This window comes from Heliangelus exortis, chromosome 9 (genome assembly GCF_036169615.1).
Source record: "Heliangelus exortis chromosome 9, bHelExo1.hap1, whole genome shotgun sequence".
NCBI classification, from domain to species: Eukaryota; Metazoa; Chordata; class Aves; order Apodiformes; family Trochilidae; genus Heliangelus; species Heliangelus exortis.
The window spans coordinates 2282217-2299634 of record NC_092430.1 but is presented as its reverse complement, the minus strand read 5'-3'; the positions used below and the strand labels follow the sequence as shown (position 1 = coordinate 2299634).

At 46.0% G+C, this 17418-nt stretch overlaps 2 protein-coding genes across 2 annotated transcripts in view; both read left to right on the top strand.

The window, feature by feature from the left end:
* STK25 (serine/threonine kinase 25) overlaps positions 1-17418 on the top strand; it is a 289606-nt gene that overhangs the window by 12143 nt on the left and 260045 nt on the right. The window lies entirely within an intron of this gene.
* Positions 1-17418, top strand: part of GPC1 (glypican 1) — a 211606-nt gene that overhangs the window by 11648 nt on the left and 182540 nt on the right. The window lies entirely within an intron of this gene.

Here is a 17418-nt window from a genome sequence, read left to right as displayed (position 1 = left end):
CTTAAATATTTTTCACTATTACAAATACACTCTGTGACAGGGTTTAGGACCTAGATCTCTCTGCCAATGTGTGTACCCAGCAACATGGTGTCTTGTGTTACCCTGCTCTCACTGATGTATTTTGAGCATCTTACATCACTCAGGCTGGTCGGGCTATTCTGTCTGTCAGCTAGAGGAAAAGACACCTGAAATACCCCCTTCCAATGTTTTTCATGAAGGCAGCAGTTGCTCTCAAGCCTGCTGTGCCAGCATGTGCTAAAAGCCTTTCCAGGACTGGTTTGCAAAACTTATGTTCCTGTGTTGGTTTGTAAACCGAGGGCTGCAAAGTTTGCGTGATTAAAATGCATTAAAAAATACATTCACTGGTTGAAGAAAATGAACTATTTGCACGGTTCTTTAAATTGTATTTATTCATTGATGGAAGAAAATTAACTCTTTGCATGGTTCTTTAAAAGAACAAGTGTGGAGTGCCTTACACTCTTCTGCTCAGTGACTGTGAGGCAGCATTTAGAACATGATGTCCAACTCCAGGCTACCCTGTAAAGAAAAGGTCAGGTTTTAGTGAAGCAAGTCTGGCACAGGCCACCAAGATGGTTTGGGTGCTAGAGCTCATGATGTTCAAGGGGAAGCTGTGAAATCTGGGTTGGTTCAACATCAAGAAGTCCAAGTCCAGAAAAAGGCTGGGAAAGATCTCATTGCTATCCACAACTGCTTCATGGATGGGAACAGAGAAAACAGAGGTGGATCTAGGTACATTGTGGCAACGTGAGAAGTGGTGGAGGTGAGCTGGAACTGGGGAAATTCCTTTTTATACATGTGAAGAGTTTTTCAACTCTTCACTGAGTCACTGAGCACTAGGACAGGAGCCCAGAGAGGTGGTGGAATTTTCATCTCCACCCTTGAAGATTTAGAGTTTGAGTGGACAAGACAGACCCTGGGGAACCTGCTGTAGTTTGCCCTGCTTTGAGCAAGGGGTTGAACCAGATGGCTCCAGAAGACCTTTCAGCTTTAATTATTCTGTGATTCTCTGCAAATGCTGCAGTTGTGCCATACACAGATAAATAGTGTGTGTGTACATCAAGTTCTTTCATTAATTAAGGTCTTTGGAGGAAGAGAAGTGAAAGGAAAGCCTTCAGGTGCTGCCATGTAATGTTCATAGTTTTCAAATTTATTTATTAGTTTATGAAATATGCCAACTAGTGAAATCAGAGAGGAGAAGCAATGTCTCCTGCATGAGTAAAAACCCTTGCTGGTACTCCAGAGAGCCAAGTTCAATTTTCTGCTCTGGCACATGTGTCTGGCATGACCTTGGGCAAGTTACTTCATCTGTCTGCATCTCCAGTCACCATCTGTGCATAACTGTCTTTAAATTATAATATCTTGTTTTTGTAATTTATCTTGAAATTATAGAGACTTAGAGTACCAGTTTTCACTATTTCTCTATATTTCACTGTACCATACTTAGCACAGTGGGACCATAAATCTTCATCAGTCCCATGATACATGAATAATAAACAGTAACAACATAATTCAGAGCCACATTCTGTCTCACTTCTCTTGATGTATAAAGACAGGGGGCTTTTGTTGATTAAAATGCTGTGCTGTTCAACCTGAGAAAGATACATGGGCCTCACTGAACAGATTTTTATGAGCCTGTTGTTGGCTCTTTTGGTTTGTTGGGTTTTTATTTTGTTTCATCACTACTCATTGATTGCAGGTATCTAAACAATTTGCTTGGCAGGTCAGGGAATAATTAAAGGAATAATAAATTCCTTTAATCTGTATCCCTCTCTGTTTAATTACTGTTAACTCATTACTTAGTGTTTAGCTCAATGGATAATGAACTCTGTGGTGGAAAAGAGTTGGACTGCAGAGAGAGAACTGGATTCTCTGGTCCTTTTGAAGATGCAAGCCAGAATTGCAGAGCCACAGAACATTTAACTCTAGGTTAGATTGAAGGTTACTAGGAGGCATAGCACTTTTACCTTTGCAGGCTTGAATATAGGTTAACATTATTTTGGCTGGTTCCACGCCTGGGTGTGCATTACATTTGTTGCTTTATTTTTAGACAGTTAAGAAACCAGAGACTACTATGTAGACAGCTTTTTTTGTCTTGGTTATAAGACAGTGTCTAGTAAAATCATATGTAGTACAGCCCTAATTACTACAGACAGACTTCACATTTGTGACTGTGGTAATGCTCAGTGTGTTAAAGTATTTCCTGCAAAGTTTAATGGTGTGTTCAGCCCTTCCCCTTGCAGCTACAGCCAGGGGATTAGATCTCATTCTCTCTGCATGTGCCACGCTGCACGTGGGTTGTGTTCAGAGATCACCCTCCTCTCTCATTCCTTCATCTTGTAATTTTTGTCATCTTTTCATCACAGAAGGCTCAGTGAGCCATTCCCAGTAGGCATCAGCTGTCCCACCATGCTGTGCCAGTGCTGAGGAGGCTCTTCCCAACCCCCCATCACACCCCTCTCACATCCTCAACTTCAGCCCCTGAAGCCAACATCCACTGTGTCATAAGTAGCACAAGCTGGAATATACCAGTGTTTTAAGGTTTATACCTTAAATATACCAGTTTTTAAGGTTTCTTCCTAGGGCTGAGGAAGGCTGGGGGCACCAGAAGCCAGAGGGACTAATGGACCAGGGAGGGGAGTGGGGTAGGAGAGGGTCACCCTAAAAATGAAGGGCAGATTGTTCATCTGCTGCTGCCTGCTCTTGCACCCTGGCTGTACATGTGCCACCCCCTGTCCTGCAGATATTCACGTGGGAATAGGAAAGAGAGTAAAAAAACTATTAAGACTTTCCTCTGGTCCCCTCTGGTCCCCACCCCCTGTCCTGCAGCTCTTCACATGGGAATTGGAAAGAGTAAAAACATTACCAAGACTTCCCTCTGGTCACTGAGGCCGAGACTCTGGAGCAGCCCACGAAGCCTCCAGCCACAGTTGCCCCTTGTAGAAATATAACTTTGATATCAGGATCCTATCAGCTTTTGCAGCTAAAAATAAATAGGGATTTCAGTGAGAAACCATGCTGAATGGCTTCTGAGGGCTTGGCAGCAAGTCATGGAAAGGTTGAGCATGGCTATATGTCAAAGATCTGTGTTGAAATGTTTATTACAGGCTTGCTACTGTATTCTGCTCAGTCATCAGAAGACAGTTCATAGTGCTCTGATTGTCTGACCAGTCTCAGCACAAATTTAATGCAATGCACTTTGTTGCAAAATAAATGAGGAGAGAGATCCTGGGTGCCCCAGAATACTAAATTGCTGCTCCGGAGATGTTTTTCCACTCCTGAGGAAGGAGTTGTTCTTTGCAGAGGGTCCCCCCACAAAGTCCCTCTTAGTATGAATGATGTTCCCCATGTTTGTAGAAAGAGAAAATGACACTTGCCAAATTTGCAAATCACAGTTGTGTTTCTGTCAGCTTTGGCAGTTACATGGCTTCTGGTAACGCTAATGAAGGCAATCTGCTTTTAATTTAAAATCCTGCCTGAAGAGAAAAAAAAAAAAAAAAAGCTGGCAGTTGAGGGATTCAGCAGTGTCCTTGTGTGAAACTTCTCTTTCCTTATTTTCTATGGTTTGCTTTATCCGAGGAGAAGCTGTTAATTAAAAAATATTCCTAAAGTAGCCAAATATGCAGGAATGTACTTAGGCAACAACTACCTGTACCAGTTCTGCAGTAAATCACTTCTTTGTTTTCACTGGATGAGCAGTTCTAATTAACCAAATAAAAATCCTGCTTACCTGGCACTTCACTCAGCATGTTTGCTGCTGCTTATATGATTGAGGGACCGAGGACAGCCAGTTTTGTTTGGATGCCTTATTTTGGATGCAGCAATGCCAAGGTGGTCAAGCAGCACAAAGAGGAGATAATGCCCAGAGGTCTCTCTCAGTCTGAGGAGCAGTTCCTCCTTGCTGAGATGGGCAGGGGAGCAGCACAAAGGCTGCAGGCTCTCCTGAAAGGCTTTCAGGGGGTCTGTGCCTCCCATGGAGCAGGTCCAAAGGAGGCAACTGGGCTGGTGAAGGGATCCAGCACAAGTCCTGTGAGGAAGGGCTGAGGGAGCTGGGGGTGTTGAGGCTGGAGAAGAGGAGGCTCAGGGGAGACCTCATCACTCTCTCCAACTCCCTGAAAGGAGGTTGGAGCCAGGGGGGAGGTTGGGCTCTTTTCCCAGGCAACTCTCAGCAAGACAAGAGGGCACAAGAGGTCTCAAGTTGTGCCAGGGGAGGTTTAGGTTGGACATTAGAAAGAATTTCTTTCTGGAGAGGGTGCTCAGCCATTGGAATGGGCTGCCCAGGGAAGGGGTGGATTCTCCATCCCTGGAGCTATTTCAAAAGAGCCTGGATGTGGCACTCAGTGCCATGGGCTGGGAACCACGGGGGGAGTGGAGCAAGGGTTGGACTTGATGATCTCTGAGGTCCCTTCCAACCCAGCCAATTCTATGATTCTATGGGCAACAGAGAAAGGAGACTGAGGAGTGGAGGATAGCATTGCTCAGACCATGTTTGAATGCAGCTTCTTTGAAGGCGTTTTTCTTTAGTTCAGAAGGTGCTGGACCAAATTATGGATTATTGAGTTGAGCAGAATTTGGTCCTTTGCACAACAGTAAATAGTCTGTGCTTGGAAAAAGGTGTGAGGAAAGTGTGTCTGTGTGTACAGCCTCCCCATGTGGATGTGGTCCTGCAGCAGAATCATCTAGAAATGATCCAAGTGCCCATGTGTTGTGGTCTCTTGCTTCAGCCCTCAACCCTGCCCTAAATCCTTTGCCACAGTTCAGAAGAGCTGCATGCAGGAGCTGTGCCATGGTGTTCTACCTCTTTATGGTATAAAGACCATGGGACATCTTTGGAGCTGTGGAAATTCTGGGGTTGGGCAGTAGCTGTCAGAAGAGTTCTCAGCAAGGACAAACAATCAGGCTTGCCTGGTCAACAACTGTGTGATCCAAAGCACCATCAGCTGCAGTCTGTCTGCCAGCAGCTGCAGCAACAGAAATGATTTCATAGCACACAGAGAATTGTCTCTAGCTTTAGCAGGATGAAATTTAAATCTACTGCAGAGCTGCCTTGTGCTACTCCATAACTGTAAGCATTTACAGTGGAAATGTTTGGCACTTAGTTGGATTGTAATGGCTTCCTCAGCTCTGCGTTTCATGTGTGCAGGAAGGAGGGGGTTGCTTTGTTTCACAAATGTTTTACAATGATTTGAAATGTATTTGTTCCCTTTTTTTTTTTCATCACAAATGAAAAATGGCCAGAGCTGTTCAGCCTGTAGCTTATTAACCCTTCACACTAAGACTTGTTTGGAAAGGGATGGGGAGGTGGTGAAAGTGCTTCCTCAGCCCAAGGCAGTGTCACTCCCCTGTGCTAGAATGGAAGGAATTCTCATAAGCCAGTAGCTGGAGCCATTTTTTCTACACGGAGTTTGGACATCCAGGAAGAGCCCTGATGGCTCTGATGTTGGTTGATACAAAGGCTACAACAGCCCTGGAACTGCTGAACCCCCCTGAACAGTGGTTCAGGGGCCTCCCAAGCAGCACAGTTTGCTCAACAGCACTGACTCTGTGTTCCCATCTGCTTTAAGGCTGTACCAGAGGGAGTAAATTCTGGTCTCATTGTCTCCTCTGGGAGGATTTATCTTGGAATTTTGAAACCTAACCTCCTGCTCCATCCCTAAATTTAAATCCATAGCTTCTGACTGAAGACAGAACCATATGTCAGTGAAGCTCTGGGGCACAGCCATCCTCTGTGTCTTTATAATTCACTGTTGTGGGAGTTTGCTGGAGAAACAGGAGCTGGAATAGGAACCAGCATGGAAAGGGGCATTACACAGGACACACACTGAGCCTGCTGCTGCCCTGCATGCAATCAGCCTCTTCTGTTCCTGGTGAACAAGTGCTGGGAGTGGTGGAAAAAGTCAGGTGAGGTGGTCCAAAAGCACTGTGCTGTTCCCTGGAAGAGCCATGGCCATGCTTGCAGAAGCAGCCATGGAACACAAAGGAAGTTGTTCAGCCAGAAGGCTCATCCCCCCCCCCCCCCCAGCAGAGCCTTCCCCAGCCTGCAAGCCAGTTGCAGCTTCCCTGCTGACCTTGGGGAAGAGGCAAAAAAATCTTAACAGATGGAGAAAATGTATTCTTGTGATTAGTGGGTGATGGGCTCCTCCTAAGCAGAGCAGGTCTGTTCTTTTAATTAATTAGCTGTTTAATATGTTTACACAGCAGCATGCCTAACCAGCCTGCAGTTACTAGGAATACCCATACAAATGGGAGTAATGGGTGCAGATGGCCATAATTACCCACGTTGATTTCTGCACTAATCCCACATGCAACACATCGAGTTGGCATAAAAATGGACCTGTACTGGGTGATTCACTTTCCTCCACTCGTGTCTCAATGTGCTTGTGTGGCCGTGGATCCCCTGGGCACACTGCTGGGCTCTACCCTCCAAGCTGAGACAGGGCTTTGGGTTTTAATGTCTTTACAAAGGATGGAGACAATGCTCACTGAGGTTTTCTTTCCAGTATCCTACAATGCAGTGCTTCAGACTTCATGTTTTGGCCTGTGATGCTGCAGAAACAAGGCTGGAGGCTTTCTGAGGGTTTCATACATCCACGTGGGGTGTATGAAGGGCAATGCCTCTGGAGGCTGTCCTGCTCCCACAGCCAGGCCTAGGAGTGGTGTGTCAGGGGATTTGGTGCCCTGCAAGATGCATAAATAACATCAGAAACCCATAAGTAGATGACCCCATGGTCTGTGTAGCCTTTCAAGGTGTGTCTGGTAGTGCTAGAAGAAGACAGTATTTAGGAATGGAGCATGGCTGTGACACCTTTCTCAAGTCCCTCACTTTGTACTTACTAAACACCCACACTTCCTGAAGAAGCCATATCAGGGGGTCCATCCCTGCCTAATCCCTTTTGGACCTTTTGTCCACAAAGCTGTCTGATCTCTTTTCAGCCCCAGTGGATAGAAACTCCCATGGCACCAAGCTCCATGACTTCACCTCCCATGATGTCAAGTCTGTTTTAAACTGGCAAAGCACCTGAGCTTCCATAGCTGCTCTTCAGTCAGATCAGCTGGCCAGGTGGATCTGTAAAAGGGCTTTTATTAAGAAGCACAAATGCTAAGGAAGAAGTGTACTCAAAAGAAAGGTTTGAGGTCAAGGTGTGAGGAAGTGGTTGCACCTTTTTTTTCCTGGGGAATGCCCAGGGGATATCAGATATACAGATATACAATATCAGATAGCTGCAATGAGGCAGCTTTAGGAGGAAGGTGAGCTGCTTGGAGTGCCTGGACAACCTGGGAGATCCTGGCAGGCAACAAGAGTGGGTGCTGCCAAAACCCCTTTCTCTTTCCGTGCTGAATTATGCTTGCCTGGATTGAATGAGGGGCTCCCTTTAAGAAACTTCTTAACTCTTGAGAGGTGGGGTTTTAGTTTATGAAATGGCAAACCCAAATTTAGGGGACGGCTGCATCCAAAAGGATTTCTGGGACTGCTAAACCCTGCTCCAGGTATGAGCACCAAACACCATCTGCTTTGGGGTAGCTCAGCAAGGAGAAAGAGCTCCAGAAATTGCTGTTGTTTGCTTTAAAGATCCAGAGGGAAGCAAGCAGCCAGGGAAAACTGGTGGCTGCTGCCCTTCACCCCCGGGGAGGATCCGGGCCAGAGCTGGGGGGGTGTGTGTGTACCTGCCCTGCAAACCCCTCTGGGCAAAAGGCTCTGTCAGAATGAAAGACCTGTGGATAATTCATGTGTCTGCTCTCCTTTGTGGAGTGGCATTAATCTTTGCATCAGGAGACTGCTGCTTTGTCTCCCAGGGTTAAATCTTGAAGGTTGGTGATGGCAGTTAAAAGGCTGGGGGTACAAAGGGAAGTTTAAAGAAGCCTTGTAAGAGAAATTCATGTCAGGGAGTGAATAATCTGAAGACTGTGCACTGTAATGGAGAGCTGATCTTGGGCTGATGACTTTAATGAAGTCAGTAGTGCAGAAAAGAACTAAGGACTTCCAAATCCTATGGCTGTCCTTTCTTTCTACAATGAAAACATCTCTTTTGTGATCATTTTTTTCAGGCTTTTTTTGCCTTAGCAGATATGGGCTCTGTTGACTATTTACTTTTCAACTAACATTTTCCCTATCTGGTTAATTTGTTTTGGGACACTATTCCTTGTTGGTTTTTTCTTTTGTTTTGCTTTTTTGAAGCTTGTTTTGTTAGACTGCTGGATAAAGCCTTCCTGTTTTTGACAGCCTTTTAACTTGTTCTTTAAAGCTCATCTTTGATGTGAGCTCAGAAACACAGATTTTATTCTTTCTATCGCTTTCCTCTGTCATGAGTACCACAAACTATTAAAACCAACCTAAGATAACCTCTTAAGTGACAGATAATCAGGACCTATCTCTTATTTTCAGGACTCTGTGTAGAGCAGACTAGTTTTAAGAAGAAAGGATGCTGCTTGGTGAAAGAACATGATTGCAATGGCTCAAAAAAAAAGGTTTGGTAAAGTTCTCCTGGAAAAAGGCAGAGCAGTGAGATGTCCTAGTGAGCTTAATATAGAAACTAATTGTCCATGTAGTCAAGCCTATCCTGAATTTTGGTTTTCCACATTAATGGAGTAGCTCCTGTGTTGATAATTGAGTTACCTGAATTCTGCAGCAAGAAGGAAGAATGGGCTGGCAGGTCAGCTCTTAGGGGTATGGAGCTGGGTCATGAAAATTATGACCTTCAGCAGCCTGAAGGTCTGCTGGACCACCTCCACGTGTTGCCAGACACCACTGGAGATGGCAGGAGAGATCAAAAGTATCCCTGGTGTCCATGTGTGTGTTAGAAAAGATGCTCTAAAGAAGAGGTCTCCAAGCTTTTTATCTTCCAGACAGAAACTTCACTCTTCACCCAACTCTATGGGGCAGAAGTCTGTGTTGGTATGAACTGAGGTTTTACCACTTGCTGCTGTTTTTGTAAATAATACCTGCCCTCCTGAAGGCAGGTTGCTTTCTGGAGTGCATCTTGCTTCCAGCTCCTCAGCCCACACACCAGAGAGCATCCCTAGACAGCCAGGGCTCTCCTGCTACCATCACTGGCTTCCACTCCTAACTTCCTCATTGTTAACCCACCCAGGATGGCAGCAGGGATCCCACTCAGGTCAGGACAGGTCATCTGCAGTGGATCCTTGGTGCTATGGGAGGCAGGTGGGAGCAGGAGAATTGAAGGATTCTTGGTTCCTGTGAGCTTTAGTAAAAGAGTCAGCTGGTCCCAGGCTTTTGTGCCTCAGAAGTAGCCAGGGCAGCCAGGTCCTGAAGCTGCCTGACTAGTAATGAGAAGTGGTAAAAAGATCTTGGAGTGGATATGACAAGAGGGCTAAGAGTAGCACTGGCAAGAGGAAACAAGCTGTTAAAACTGGTGGTAGAAAACTTGGATGTCTCCTTAAAAATAATTTTTTTCACTTCTGCAGCCAACTCTGTGATTGTGTCAAGGGGCTGGTGGGAAAGGAAGAAGAGAAAGGAACACACCACCACCACCTGCTCACTAGATGAATTGATCTTTACATTTGCCTTACCCTCACCTTTTTCAAGACTGATTTAAATTAATAAGAGGAGCTTTTCCCCCCCCCAATACATGATTATTTTTAAGGAAATTTATTTATTTATTTATTTTAGCTAGTGGTGTACAGTTATTTGGCAGTACTCAGAGATCCCTTACGTTCTGGGAAAGCTGTGTTTCTCCAGGCATGCCTTGCTCAGAGGTTCTGCTGTAGCTGTGGACAGCAGCAGCTGGGCTGAACTTGGCTGGTTCAGGGCTCTTGCAGGCCAAAATAGTGTCTTTTAGCTCCATCAGATTGAGTTTTCTAGTCTCCAGACTTTCAATAAGTGGGGTGTGTAGCTTTACCCTTAGAAGATCTGCCAAGCTCCTTCACTCCTGCCTTTTTGGTCTGAATTAATCATTTTCTTATGGGCAATTTCCTCATATTCCTTTTCCACAGCTGCTTGACAGTCCTTCACAGACTTCTGGAGTGTTTGTTTGCCATAAGGTAAATGTTTGAGTTACCAGATCCCATGGGACCCTTCATCCTTTCTACTGAAAGAGGGCATATTTTGTAAGGCCACTTCATCATCCCCGAGTCTGCATTGTCCCCTGATGGCATCTGACATTTTCTGCTGCTCTGTTAGTGCTGCCTTCTCCCAGCCTGGTTCCCAGGCCCAGCTTTTGACCAGGGTGTGGAACCTTACAGGAGGAGTGGGACTGTCCCAGCAGCTCCCAGCACCATTGCTGGATGAGGCTACAGGAGTGGGGACAAGGGGACTTCTGAGACACAAGTGCTGTTGCTGGAGCTTTCCCTGGTGGCTCAGGTTTCTGTCTCAGTTGTGGGTTTTGCTTCGTTTTGTTTTAATCTGTCCACTTCATTTATGTGCCTGAATTAGAGCTGAGCTCTTTGAAGACTTAACTGCTTGTTTAGATCCTTAGGGGAGTGCTTTTGAAAGCCTGGCCTCTTAAAATCTTTGTGTCAGATTGGAGAATGGGGTGGTGTTGCATGGCTTTCCTTCCTCCTCCCTTGCATTTAGCTGAGCAGAGGGGTATCTGGCATTTGCTACATCTGATGTAGGGCTAATCTATAATTCATAAAGGAAAGCTCTCTGCTTTGTCCAATCTGAGAGTTAACAGCACCTTTTAAGAAGTGTTTCCCAGATGCAAGCTGATCCTCTTTCCTCTAACCCCTGCTGAAGCTCTCCAGGCTGGCTGTCACCACTGCAGCTTCTGCTTTCACGGTGTTGACATCAACACCAGCCTCTTGCAAAGAAACCAGAAGTGTAGACAAATTGGTGGTGCCTTCTGCATGTCCAGATCACAGTTTACAGAGCTGTCCATACCAGCCCTCTGCTTGGGTTTCTCTCCTTTCCTGCAGTACTTCTGCAGCTTTTGACGAGGCCCCAGGAGGGCTGCCCATGGTGCACAAGGACAGGCTGTAAAAGCCCTTTTGTCAGGACTGACAAGGTGAAAATCTGACTTGTCACACACACAGGTCAGGGTTCTGAGTTGTATTGAATTTAGCCATGAGGAAAGGACAGGCAGTAGTGGTTCTGGAGGCAGAAATCTTATCTCTGAGACAAGAGTCACACAGCCAGGGGTTTACAGCTTCCCTGGGCAGGCTGAGCAGAGCACAGCATCAGTCTTCATCTTTCTGTTGTATCCAGGAACACACAGACACACACACACAGACACACACACACACACCTCTGGCAGCAATCAGAGCCAAGAGGGAGCTTCAGTGCTCAGAACAAACTGGGAGAAGCAGCTGGGCTGAAGCCCTCTCAGCTGTCCAAGCTGCAGCTGCTGGCACTGAGGATTTAAAGAGCAGGATTTTCAAACCCACCTGTGTTGGCTGGACTTTTTCCATTGAAGCACCTCGTAACTTCACTGGAAATCACCAGGCTGGGAATGAGTGCTTTTGGTGTCCCAGTTTAACAGATTCCCACATCCATTCCTTTGGACCTAGCTTGTCAGCCTCTGAGCGACCTTGCCTCATCCTGCCCCTTGGAAGCTGCTTGCAGCTTAAAACCAGGGCTGGGGCTGTGTGTGTGTGGGGGGGTGAAACACAGGTAAATGTCTGGTGTCACCTGTCTGTAGAGCTGTACTCCCAGCCCTGTGCCCACTTCCATCAACTTGTGCCTGCCAGCAACCTGGAGATCAGTCAGGGCCACGTGTGCCTGGTTCACCTTGACAGCAATACCCAGGAGCCAGCAGAGGCTGCTCACAAATCCATGCACCACCCAAACAAAAGGTAAGCACAAAAGTTTTCTAGCTGCCTGATGTTGGATTCAGTGTCTCTGGCAGCAGCAGATGAGGTGTGTGGGGTCTGCCTTTGCCAGGGCTTCTGTCTCTTCTGAAAGAGCTGGGACATCCTTTGGGGCTTGTGGAAGGAAAAGTGAGCACTAGGAAGTTGGCAAAGGAATGGAAAATCTTGACCAGGGAAAACAAAGAACACTGCCAGGGATGACACCCTGGTACATGGAGGAGAAAAGCAGTCCCTGCACTTGGGTCCCTGAGGAGGTTTGTGTGGGTGCAGGCAGGGCTCATCCCACCCCTGCTCTGGGCTGGATTCTGGCTCTGTCCTGCAGTGGGACTTTTGGTCACAATCACTGGCCTGAGAAACATGGAGCATGGTTGTTATTAGGACTGAGCTTTCACCAGAGCAAACTGGCTGTGGTTAGGGTAGGTGTGTGTATCTGGAGTGTGTTTCCTCTCCCTTGTTCATTGGTGACAGAGGGGAGAGAAAAGGAAAATAAAAATAAATTTTAAAAAGCTAAAAACTCCCAGCTGTTCCAGTGCAATAAGTTCAGTACACATGTCTACCAGTAAGGGCTTCCATTTGATCAAGCCTTTGTGGCTTGCAGCACTTGACAGCTGCACAGCTGCTCATTTCCTGGATGGGATGGAGCCATCATCAGGAATCATCCAGGAAGATCAGAGGGCTAGAGCACCTCTCCTCTGAAGACAGACTGAGAGAGCTGGGGCTGTTCCTTCTGGAGAGGAGAAGGCTCCAAGGAGACCTTAGTGTAGCCTTCCAGTATCTGAAGGGGGCTACAAGGAAGCTGAGGAGGGATCTTTTAGGGTGTTAGGGAGTGATAGGACATGGGGGAATGTATTCGAAGTAGAGGAGAGGAGAGCAGGTTTAAGTTGGAAGTTAGGAAGAAGTTCTTCCTCATGAGGGTGGTGAGACCCTGGCACAGGTTGCCCAGAGAGGTGGTGGAAACCCCATCCCTGGAAGTTTTTAAGACCAGGCTGGATGGGGCTCTGAGCAACCTGATCTATGGGAGGTGTCCCTGCCCATGGCAGGGGGTTGGAACTGGATGATATCGAAGGTCCCTTCCAACCCTGAAAATTCCATGATTCTGTGCTAATTTCTCTTTTTCTTGGGAGAGCCACTTTGTGTTTGGCCATCTCCTTGCCTCTGTGGCATGCACCTGCTCTAACAAGGGACAGCAGGCCAAAAATTGGGCTGAAGTTGGGCATGGTGCCACCTTCATAATACATCTGTGGAGCCAGGCATCACCAATGGGAGGTGGAGACCCAAAGGGAAGGGATAAACCCATCAGAGCAAACATCTGCATGGCTCAGCAGACCCTGCTCTGATGGACATCAACTGCAGGCACTTGAGGAAGGAATAAGGTGAGAATATTGTGACCATTTGCCCCAGAAGGCTCTCTCAGACTCGAGAGATCTGTAGCTTCAGAGAAGACTTTAACAGCCTTTAGGGATTTTCCCTTTACAGCTGTGAAATGAAATAGCATGGAGTCTATTAAAGGAGTTTCAAACACTGTGCTACAGCAGGATGGAGAAACATAGCACATGGTTTGTTGCACAAATTATTTCATCCTTTCACAGAGTAAGCAGACAAAGATCTAAAATATCAGATCCCATTTTGTCAAACAGGGCACAGGAAATAGCATAGTAGCTCACTTACTCTTCTTCAATTTCAAGTCTCCTTGAATTTCATAGAATCATAGAACTGGCTGGGTTGGAAGGGACCTCAGAGATCATCAAGTCCAACCCTTGATCCACTCCCCCCGTGGTTCCCAGCCCATGGCACTGAGTGCCACATCCAGGCTCTTTGGAAATATCTCCAGGGATGGAGAATCCACCCCTTCCCTGGGCAGCCCATTCCAATGGCTGAGCACCCTCTCCCTAAAGAAATTCTTTCTAATGTCCAACCTAAACCTCCCCTGGCACAACTTGAGACCTCTTGTGCCCTCTTGTCTTGCTGAGAGTTGCCTGGGAAAAGAGCCCAACCCCCCCCTGGCTCCAGCCTCCTTTCAGGGAGTTGTAGAGAGTGATGAGGTCTCCCCTGAGCCTCCTCTTCTCCAGCCTCAACACCCCCAGCTCCCTCAGCCCTTCCTCACAGGACTTGTGCTGGATCCCTTCCCAGCCTCCTTGCTCTTCTCTGGACCTGCTCCAGCACCTCAAGCTCCTTCCTGAGCTGAGGGGCCCAGAACTGGACACAGGACTCAAGCTGTGGCCTCACCAGCGCTGAGTCCAGGGGCAGATTTTGTTTCTTCCAGGGTGCTGGCTGCTTGCAGCCTGCCAGGGCCCAGGCAGGGCAGTTACCCTGCAGAAGCAATCCTCAGGCTCTGGAGATTGTGTTCATGGCTTTTCAGGGACCTCATCATGTGCCTTCCTGCTTAAATGGAAAGCAGTAAATGGTCCTGCAGCCCAAAGGGGGGGATAATGATGGTCTCTTCAGGGCACCTTTGCCCCATGCTGACTGTGCAACTTTAGTACAATTCACTTTTTGTTCATTGAGGAAATAGCCTGTCTGGGCCACTGTCATTTTGCCCCATTGCCTACAGTTATGATTTCTTCATTCTGCTACTGAGGCTCCAGTTTCTTGGAATTATTCCTTGTCTAATGATTTCCTTTACTAATTTAGTTCTAAATGATCCCTGGACAGCCACAGCTGTAAATGAATGGAGGTGCCTGGGAGATTTGTCAGGGCTCTGCCTCAAGGAGAGGCTTCATCTCAGCTCTTTGTAAAAATATTTCAACTAGTTTCATGTCTACATTATAAACAATCCTGAAGTATTGCTTTTTTTATTTTTTAAGTAAACTTGTTGATTTCTGTTAGTAGTTGCAGTTTTTCTGGTCTGCCTAAAATATTCCCATGGGAACACAGAGCAGATCTGGATGTGCTGTGCCTGGTGCACATGGACCTGAGGGAGAAGCATCCCTTGCACTTGCTCACCTGACTGATACACCCTGGAGGTGATTTGGTCCTCAAAAGGAAGGCCCTGGAAAGCCTGGTTAAGATTTGCCCCTTGCTATTTTTTCACGTTCTGGCCCTCAGCAGTCACTGCAAAATCTGTAATCATTATGCAGCTGAATTAACTAAATATTTCCTTGTAGGAGTTTCATTGCCTGGATCTGGGCTGTGTGTCTTTAACAGTTTAACAAAATATGGAGAAACTCTTCTGGGATGTAATTTTAAAATTAGGAAACGTGCACCATCCAGAGCTACCAATTTTATCTGGAGACATTTATGCAATGTTTTGCAGACTTATTAGGACCTCTGTTTCCACAGGTCATAAAAATATCTGCTGTCTTCTGCCTTGGTAAGGTATTCATTCCTCCTATTCCTCCAGTTCTAAAACAGAGATGGGGGTGTTACTAGTGACTAGCAATGAGGGTGAACTGCTTATAGGTGGTAAAGATCCCACCTGACTTAGTGAGGCAGTCTGGGGGGTGAAATTGCACCCATGGGAGGAACTCATGCTCTTAAACTTCCAGAGCTATCACAATGAGTTAAAAAATATTTTTCACTCTATCACTGAGATTGCTTCTTTGCTCTGTTGGAAACTCAGCATGTTGGGGCATGTGAAAATGTTTCATGTATGCATATATATTTATATATATCTCCTCATCAACTTTTCCATCTGTGAAGCATATCCTGAGAGACTTCAGAATGGCCCTTCAAATAAAGTAACAGCAAAACATTTGCTATCCTGCTTTGTGGCTGGGGAAATCAAGTTGCTATGAAGTGGAATGATTTTCTCAAGCTCGCTTTGAGAATGATGTTTCCTGATTTCCTTGATTTTCCTTAATATGTTTTCACTCATTGCTGTGTTCTCAAGCTTTGTGAGTTTCTACAGATTCAAAAAAAGTGACACAGGATGGTGATATGTGATAAATAAGTGATTGATTCAACCAGGCTAAGAATAAAATGAGACTATATCTGTTAAACAGACACCAGGAAAAAGGGATTTCTTTTCTCTTGCACCAGTGCAGCTCTAGGCATGCTTTTTTTTACTCTTGCTTTGTCTCAGAACAGCAGCAGGGTTCCTGCTGGCTGTAGCCCCCTACACCAGAAAGGAAAGGTTGGCTGACTGAATCCAGCTGTTCCCAAGCTGGAGATCCAGAAGTGACTGACTGAGCCTGCCAGGCCAAAATATTCAAAGATTCCATAGAGAGACCAGAAGGATAAAACCTGTTCTACAAAGGAGCATTCTGAAGTGCTAAATAATTGAGAGTCTACAGTTCCAGTAGTGCTAATTAATGTTAAGTGACAACCAAGTTCTATCTGATTTATAGTTGAGCATAAATTTTAGTCCTTGGTGCAAACCATGAGTAGATCCAAAGCTTTTTTGCTGACAACATCTGAGTTGTGTTGCTGGCCAGGGCCAGGTTCTTCTGCTTGGGCACTGTCAGCTCCTTGGGGTTGGTGGCTGTGGTGTTTCTGTGCATCCCTTTCAGCTGTGGCTTGGCTGAGCAGCAAGCACATCCCCTGAGGGTGCTGGGGGTCTTGTTGCTCTGATGCCTTGGAAATGGCAGCTGTGTGGGTAGCAAGTCTGCAGGGTGCAAAGTGATGGGTTTTGTGCCAAAATTGGAAGCAAGTAGGTGAGTTCCTTCCAAACGTGCTGTGTGGTGTCTCTGGTCTCCTTGAGCTGCTGGTGTGAAGACAGGAGAGGAGTCAGGCTGGTGGGTTGGAAAGGAAGGCTGGAGGTGAAGGGTTGTTTTTCCCATGTTTGGCTGCCAGCATCCTGGTGGTGACCTGCAGCCTGAACTAAATGCAGGTGATGTCTGCTGCTCCTGGAAAGGTGTCTTTGCACAGGGCTCTACATCTCCAGTGGAGAGAAGCATTTGGGATGCTGGTAAAAACTGCACGTGCAACCTGTAGAGAAAGGAAAAAAGGACAGAGGTCCTTGTCAGCCTCACATAATCCTCATTTTAGTTACCCTCAAATTACAGATGGTGAGAATATACCAGATTTTTCTGGAGCGTGAGAAACAGAGATCTTGTATCAACACAGATGCTCAATTTGTCATGTTTCTTCATGGAATATCCCCTTCAGTGTAGCCTTGTCATTGAGTTGGTTCCAGATGCTGAACCAGTACTTTATTAAATATATTTTAAAAATGCATGGAGGAAAAAAAAAAGAAGAAAAAGAAAACCACAACAAAAGCCCAACACAAAACTGCACGTTTCCATACATCCACTGTAATGTTTTTTTTTTTAATGGACCTCCATTTCCCACCTTGGTGGGAAAACATCTGCTTTTACACATGCAGCTGTCTCCTGGTGATAGCCACATAAAATATGGGGGACAGAAAGTCCTGCTGATAATGCAGGAAGCCCAGGTGAAAGAGAGAAGGTGCTGAGTGCTGCAGGGGAATGGCTCATGCTGTCTGAAGTGAAGCATTGGTGTAGGAGCTCACAGATCTATTTCAATCTGTGGATTGGACCCCCTTGTAGAGCTGCAAAAAGATTCCAAGTATAGTGGGCTGTGAATTATTATTAATAGCCTCATAAGGTGGTTTGTTTAAAAAAGCCAAATGAAACAAATAACCCTCACCAATTATTATGAAAAGAAAACAAGATAAAAATAAAAATCAATAAAGTTAAGTGGTTGCATGCACATTCTCTTTCTTACTTAAGTGCTGAT